Genomic DNA, 8,863 nt, shown 5'->3' with positions numbered 1-8,863 from the left:
CAAAACCAAATCGAAAAATAAACATATGAACTATATCTTCAGCAATAGCAAGGAGGAAAGCAAAAGAAGTTTTTTGGGGGGCTACTGTTTTCACCATCAGAGAGGTCTGCAATCCTTTTTCTAAAATTGTCAAATTGTCTGTAATAAATTGTTTTGCAACTCAGAATTTCTGAATTTTAGAAAGACAATAGAGTACTTGTACAATATTATATAACATATTCAGCAGCGTCTAGGGTACAACCTTTCATCAAACTCATTAATATTTCTCATATTCATAAGTGAGACAAATCGAAGATATAACTTATCTCACAAAAATTCAGTTTAGGTTTTGATGACCATACGAATCATACAAATTACTGTGAGTTCAGAATTTTTGGGTTTCTTAATTTTATGTAAGAGATTGTGGATCTGTAATCAGTGGAGACAAAGATGTTGGGAAAGGAGATAGTCCTTTATGATGTGTAACATGCTGGCTGGTCAACCTTCTCCAGGGGAAAAATCTTTGATATAGGAATACCTTCTGATTCAACCGGTCTTCCAGATGTGTATCCTCCAAGACAGAATAAATAGTGTATACATCCACAAAGACCCTTGTTTTAGCATTGCCTTTGTGTATTGATGGAATGCTTTAATAAAATACCATAGATTGGGAGGCTTAAACAACAAACATTTATTTCTCACAGTTCAAGAAACTGGGAAGTCCAAGATCAAGGTGGAAGCCAGGCAAGATTGATGTTGAGTCCCCCCCCATCTTGCCTTGGCAGCCACCATCTTGATGTGTGCACATATGACCTCTTCTTTATTCAAGGGCAGAGAGAAGGAGAGAGAGAGCACGTGCTCTGCGTAGGTATGATTAATTGGATAACTACTCTACGCCTGACACTTTGTATGTCCACTGTTTCACTTAAATTTCTTAACCCAGTTTTACAAGCAAGACTCCTATAGACAGAGAGGCTAACCTGGCCTGTGATTCAAACTGGGATTTGAACCTCACCTCGGTTGTGTAATTACGAAACCCACCTTTTCTGAACTATGATCAAATGAGCCACCTCTACGGCCTCTGTTTTCTTCAAAACCATCTGGTAAGGATATGAGAGAAAATGTTTCATCCTTAGTAATAAATTATTTACATTTTAAAATATTAATATGCATGATATAAGATAATTTAAAATGTGAATGTTCACATTTTATGTGCTATTATGATTCTGTATTTAGAAGGTAATAAATACAGTTGTAAGCAGCAAATATAGTAGTAGTAGTAGTAGTAATAGCAGTTGCAGTTGTAATACTATTACTACTACTATAGTAATAGTAATAACAGTAATAGCTGATCCTTATTGAAGGCTCTCTATGTGCCAGGCACTATTTAAAACACTTTACATGTAATAATTCATTTATATTTAAAATAACCCTATAAGGCAAGTATTATAACTATCTTTATTTTACAGGCAATGAATCAGAAGCAAAAGTTTTAAGTAATTTTCCCTGTCTCATATGTGGAAAATAGTAAACCCAGAAATCCGGTTGGAGGCTATAATAATGATCTCTCAAGAGTCTTATTTAACAAAAGAATCTAATACACCAAGAAGGCAAAAGCTTCTAGCTAAGGGATGAAGAGAAAAGATAAAAGTAAGCCTGTTTCTGGGCATGGAGCCTGCCCCTACCTATCTGGGGACTCATATTACATAAAGAATAACTCTGATCCTAATTATTTTTATTTGTAAAAGAAGAGTGAGAATGATAACGTCTAAACAACTAATTTTTAGAAAAAAGTTTGGTGAAGAAATATAAGCATTAGGAGCTTGATTTAGGGACTCATTATTGTGGTCCCAGACCAAACACTTAACATCTCTTAGATTATTTTTCAGTTATGCAGCCACTAAGTTTTGGGATAGGTTGTTAGGTACAAAAACCCAACTAATGCAAACATCCTGCTAAAATTTCTCACAAAGCAGTTTTAGGTTTAGGATCCATAAATATGAACACATTAATTGTACTTTTAGTGTGTGGGAATTATGCTATAATTGAGGGATCAGATGAAGTAAAAATATGTCCCGAGAAAGTTAATGCTTAAGTAAGGAGAAACACATGCCTAAGTAAATACAATACAGAAGAGTCAGTGGGCCCGTGTGTGAGTACATGCTAGTTTGGGTTAAGATTATGAGATAGATAATTGGTCAGGCGCGGTGGCTCATGCCTGTAATCCCAGCACGTTGGGAGGCCAAGGTGGGCGAATCACGAGGTCAGGAGTTCGAGACCAGCCTGACCAAAGACATGGTCACAAAATCCTTTGTGGCTGAAGACATTAGGACAAGGTAATGTTTAAGCTCACCCAAGTGAAGAGCTGATGTTAAAATACGAGGAGGGAAAGGATTATGTATTATATGTAAGAGAGAAAGCCAAAATAAGACAGAGCAAGAAAAGTTTGAGCAAAGGCAATCCATCAGTCTGGTTTGGTATAATAGCAGAGTATACGTATGCACTTGAGATGGAAAAGGCTGCGTAGAAACGAGGCAATGTCACTGGGGGCTTCACATGCCCTTCGTTTTCTAAAAGGCTGTAGGAAGGTATGTAGTACATTCTAATAAAACTTCAAAAAGACAACGCTTGCTTCTGGCAGGATGAACTGAGACAGTCAACACTAAAGGCAGCAGGATTCATAAAGTAAAGCAGAGAAGAAAAGGATGAAAGAAGGAGGAAATCTTGCGATGGAAGAATGCAAAGAATCTGGCCCCATATTTGACCCAAGTGTCACAGCTCATGTTTCAATCCGGTTAATTAAAATACATTCTGCCTTTAATCCCAGCTACTCCGGAGGCTGAGGTAGGAGAATTGTTTGAACTCGGGAGGCTGAGGTAACAGTAAGCTGAGATGGTGCCACTGCACTCCAGCCTGGGCGACAGAGCAGGGAGCAGGACTCTGCCCCCCCCCCCCCCCCCCAAAAAAAAAAAAAAAAACATTCTGGATGTGGTAGAGTAGAGAGGGTTTGAAGGAGAAGGATGTACAGCAAACTGTGCTTAACACAAACTGGGTTAGATTATAGAATCATTTGTTTTGTCTAAGTGTTTGATAAAGGATAATGACATTAAAAACAAAAGGGCCAATTATACATCTGTCGGAAGGGCTTAAAGCTGCCGCGGAGAGAAGTCATGAGGTCAACTCCACACCCAAACTTCCGTATTTGCTATTGCTGTTAGTGTTGAATGCCCATTGCAAAGTCCGATAATGACTGAATACGTGATTCTGTAAAATTTTAATCCTAATATATTTTATCTTTTGTTGTAATATAGTGAAGAATGCAGGAAATTATTCAGCTGAAGTATTCATTCGTGTACTGTTTATTCAGCAAAACTTATGAAAAAGAGTAATTGTACTCACAGGTTACAAATTTTACTATAATCCTGCAATGAACAAGAGGAGTTTATAGCAGACAGCCAGGAATGGATATGACAACCCAGAGAGTGAGGCACAAAGTCCCTACATTCATGGTTCTAAATGGGGAGGCGGGTAGAAAATGAAAAGAGAAGGGGAATGGGTTGGAATAACCTTGGTCTTTGCAGATTCACTAAGAGATTAGATTGATTAATCTACACATTTTAAAGCATGTGTGTGATGGGTTATATGTTCTAATAATTTTGTAAGCAGCAGGGCCTTATCTGAAAATGGTCATTCTGTTCCAACGTCTTGTAAGGGAAGAGCTCTCAGGCAAAAGTGAGCAAGATAAACAGGACAGGGGCAGGTGCTATGGCTGAGCAGAACATCAGAAAGTGTGGGCTCGGGGGCGTCTAACTTTGGCGTGATGGGGGGCACTCTGCAGGACAGCTGGCCCCAGGGTCCGTCCTGCCCATGAGGTGAGGGGCAGCCTCTGAGCCTCGTGCCAGGCACTGGCCCCTGGTGCAAGGAGCTCAAGATGCTACCACTGGACTGTAACCCCTTCTCCAGAACTGGGGGTGCTGAGTTCCTGAAAGCAAGAGGGATGAAGGGCAGCTCCAGGACAAAGGGCTGGACAGGGGCCAACGGATCCCATCACAGTAGCCCTGTGCTCTCCCTGTCCTCCACATATCATCTCTTTCTTAAAAATCTTCACCATGCATCTTCATGGAAAATCTGGGGCAAAGCTTGAAAAGCATATAGTAAGCATTTCTAATGTATGGCTTTCCATTTCAAAGTCCATTTTTATATTGTATTTCTTGACCAGCAGCACTGGTCAAAAAAGTTTTTCACGCTCTCTCCTTCCTTGCCTCTCCCTCTCTCTCACTCCTTGTCTCCCTTCCTTCCTTTCTTTCATTTTTTTCTTAGCATTTTAGCAGTTGAATTAAAAACAAAAAGTTAAATGCCACATTCAGAATTATATATCTTGGCAGAAATAGACGGCTGTTTAAGCACACTAGCAATGTGCAATAAACCATTCCATGTTAGTAAATTGAAAGTGTTATTACGTGCCTGAATATTTTGTTCTTGCATAGATGCAGATGTAAGAAATGAAAAGCTTCTAGGTATTCAGCTCAAAATCTAAGAAAACTAGCCCAAGAGCTTTAAAAACATCAAGAAATACACATGGGATTTTAGTCTTCCCTCATTTTATTTTATGAGTTCTTAAATATTTGAGAGTTACGTAAGTCTCTCCAGCAAAGGCTGAGCAGTGTGCAGTATGTCCCACAATTTTTATTTTTATTTCTTTATTTATTCATTTATTTTGAGATGGAGTTTCGCTCTTGTCACCCAGGCCGGAGTGCAATGGCACGATCTCAGTTCACTGCAACCTTTGCCTCCCGAGTTGAAGTAATTCTTCTGCCTCCAGCCTCCCAAGTAGCTGGGATTACAGGTGCCTGACACCACACCTGGCTAATTTTTGTATTTTTAGTAGAGACGGGGTTTCACCATGTTGGCCAGGCTGGTCTCGAACTCCTGACCTCAGGTGATCCGCCAAAGTGATTGATTACAGGCATGAGCCACCACACCCGGCCAGTATGTCACATAATTAAGTGGGGTACATATTGCAATGAGTGTTGCAGTCCCCGTTTATCTGAGGGAGATACATTTCAAGACCCCCAGTGGATGCCTGAAACTGCAGACAATACCAAACCCCACTGCTGCCATTAGGAATGCATTTCTGTTCATGCCTCCCACTTTAACCAAGCACTTTTCACGCACGGGGACCACAGCTTTTGCAGTTTGAGATGCAACAGTAATAGCACAAATTTCTTCCTTCTTCACATTTTCACTCATAGATGATTCTTTTTGAACATAAAGCATTATCAACTTTTTCTTTCCTAATTAAGTTGAGAACTTTCACCTTTTCACTTAAAGCAAGCACTTCAAGGCTTCTCTTTGACATATCCCAATGACCAGCACAGCCATTTTTGTGCTGTGGGCCATTATTAAGTCAAAAAAGGGTGACTTGAATACAAACACTGTGCCCTGACAGTTGATACTCAGGCGGCTACTAGGTGACTAACAGGCGGTCAGTGTAGACAGCGCGGATCCGCTGGACAAAGGGAGGAGCCACAGCCCAGGTGGGACACTGTGGGGTGGCTCACGATTCCATCACGATGCTCAGAACAACATGCAATTTAAAACATAATCATTCTTAATTTCTGCAGCTTTCCATTTAATATTTTCAGACTGTGTTTGGGCAGGAGTTACGGAGACCCTGGAAAGTGAAACTGTGGGTGAGGGGGCACCACTGAATCTTGAAGCGCGCTTTCTCCCTCCGGAACACTCACGATGCACCAAGCCTTCACTCTCCTTTCACCGGCGACATTGTCATCTAGTTACATATTAGAATATGCTGAAGAGACACTTTTTCTCTTAATTGCTTCCAAACAATTGCAGTAATCTGCCCAATTAAAAAGGGGGAGGGTTACGTGGAACTTCTGAATGCTCCTTCCCCAAAAGGGCTCTTCCGTCCTGCAGGGGTTCTAGTAGCCACAGTGAGCGGCCGTGAATTAGGTCACCTCTGCCCTGATTACTGCACTTCCTCAGAGAAGCATGAAGAGCTTTGAGGTCTTGAATCATGTTTGGCGAATTTTGTTCTTTAAGTGAAGAACAGAAGCCATTTGAGCTTGAAGGGAACAGAGATCTGTCTTTTGAAAGAGGAGAAATGGTGCGTCCTCCATCCAATTACACAGCCAGCAACAAGGCAGCTCATGCCCACTGCATATAGAACAGAGAGAGCATGTTCTGGAAGGGACAGGTGGCTCCATCCTCCTCCACTTTACCCCAACCTCTCCTGGAATACAGAGTGGGATATTGGGCACCTTCCACAAGGTGTCCTTCTTCCCAGGTCCTCTTCCTCTCCACACCCCGGGTGGTCAACAGGGAATCACTGGTGAAGGGGTAGAGCTGGGGGCTGTGAGGATGGACGGGGATAGGACACCCCACTGGTCAGGTCACTCACCAAGGCAGTGAAAATATAGTTCAACAAAGCTACAAGGAGTGCCAGGGGGTTGGAATAAATCCTCCTCTATCAGCAGAGAGCTAGATGTGGTCTATTCCCTGGAGATCTCTGGAGTTTAGCTGCCTCATTTTCAAAATGGGAATAAAGACCCTCCCAGGCTACCTCACAGAGTAGTTTAAGATCAAGGGCATGGCATAATTTTGTAATGAGTACCAAGTTCTAGAATGTCGTTTAAAAGCATAGACATGGGGCTCAAGGATGTGTTGTAGTTGGTGCGTGTCACTTTGCTATATCCATGAATTAATGAATATTGGTGAGGAAAACCAAGACGCCTGCTGTGGCTGTGCAGAGTAGGTTCCAGCAGAACTCAGAATGCGGCCAGCCCTGGCCTCATGACACCCCCTTTCTATGTGCAAGGAGGCAGCTTGGGTTCTGTCCAGAGGAGACCATCCTGTGATGCTGCCCACACTAGTCACACTGTCTTCCTCATCACAGGCTTTCACCCTCAAAGGCTATAAGCACCTCTCTCAGTGGCACATGCCCACGATGCTTTCATCTTGAAAACCTGTGGTTGGCTTCCTATTTGAATCACAATATTGTAACTACCTCCTGTAGGCTCAAGGGAACTTCCCTCTGCCATTAGCACTCTTTTCCTAGGACAAAGGTCTGAGCAGGGCCCTGCCCTTCGGTGGCTCCCATCTGTGTCTCTTTATCTCATGCATCTGACAGCCTGTTCCAGAATTCACAGCAACATTAGGCTGCGTTCAGCTCCATTCTTGCTCCCGGGTTCCTGCACCTTGGTGCTTGATGGTCTCCTTCATTAGATTCACGCCCTTTCTCTGCCCTGCAACATCTACCTATCCAAGCGTTGTTTTGACTTCAAAATCCAGTGCAGACACTGCCACTCTTCTGCTCAGTTCATATGATGTCTCCTCCAGAACTCACACTCTGCCAGTTGTCCACTACCCTGACACACACACAAGTTAAACCGTTCTTTCTTCTATAAAGTGATTTCTGCATTTGCCCCATGCACTGTGCCACGATACACTCCTTTTTATGTCTCCATCTCCCACTCTAAGTTTCCAATTCTTAAAATGTTCTTTGTTTTGTTTTTCAGAGCTTTTGCCTGTTGTATTTTTGAACCCTGATCACCTGGAATGCCTGCAACAAAAACACATTCAGCAAATGCTAGGGAAACACAGTTTAATTAAAAAGGAGAAAATTAAAGCAATCAATAAATGCTTTTCTAGCCCCTATAAGATGCTAATCAGAATTTCATGGACTATGAATATATCACTTATTATTATTCCTAGCCTCTTAGAAGCCATAGCATGCAACCCATTCAGCCTACAATCTATCCTTAGCCTGCCCCATCAGCCTAGACTATGCAAGCTGGCAGACGCACAGGCACTGGGTACTTGCTGTGGGTGCTAGTGTTTCCAGTTGGTTTTGGTGCCAAGATAATACCAGCAGGTAGTTCCTGAATATGCCTTGGGGGCCAAGTGCCTACCAGCTATCTATCCTAAACTCAAGTAGTGAGAGCTTTCTGTCCATGTAGCTCTCTTCCTTGATTCTTTCCACTGAGATAAAAGCTGAGCTGAGGCCTTAGCCTGGATAGCTCCTGCAAGACCCCTCTGCTCAAGGTATGGGAGAAATTTTCTTCATTTCCCCATATTCTACTGGTGATCTTGTTCCAAACCAAACAGCATGCTGTAACCCCAGCTCTGCCCCCACCTGACTCGGATCAACCTCAGACGACCCAGACAGTAGCTCCCGCTGGGAAGCCTCCCACACAAGAACATCACGTCTTTAAATCCCCAAGATTTTGACAATAATGCTCAGTCCAGACCACACCTTGGGACAAAAGCCTGAGTTACTTTTGGGCAGGTTCCCTGCTGCAATTCCAAATTGTCCCGATTTTCTCTCTTCTGTTTCAGACTCAGTGCTAGAATGTTAACATGCCTCACAGCTAAAGACACAGATTTGTGATGGCAACAGGGAAGTAAGAGGTGGGTCTTGAACTGAAAGGACATTCTGAGTCACTGCAGAAATGACTCAGAAGAATGGAACAATAGAACACATGATACAACAATATAAGTGGGGGTGTAGAAAAGAAAGGGATAACCAGGAGCCAAGGGTCCCAAGGGGTCATGGAAGTCTTATTGGAGGAAGCCTCATAAGGCCACAGATCAGGCATTTCAAAGGCAAATTCTTTCAAAAGGACCAAGCATGCAATGTGTCTAATGGCCTGCTTTATGGAAATGGACAGTCTAGAAGTGTCCAGATTCTGTCCTGTACGAAAGAGCGCTTTTTCAATACAGAAGGACTTCAAATTCAATGAAACAAAGACAAACACATACGCAAGTGCACTAAATTATTCTGAGGGCCTCCCGGGGACTTCAGGCGGCCCATTTGGAATGCCTAATCTACCAAAGGGAAAAGAAGGCACATAACGCCAGAATA

The sequence above is a fragment of the Piliocolobus tephrosceles genome, chromosome 15 (genome assembly GCF_002776525.5).
Source record: "Piliocolobus tephrosceles isolate RC106 chromosome 15, ASM277652v3, whole genome shotgun sequence".
Lineage (NCBI taxonomy): Eukaryota > Metazoa > Chordata > Mammalia > Primates > Cercopithecidae > Piliocolobus > Piliocolobus tephrosceles.
Note: the sequence above shows the minus strand (reverse complement) of the source record.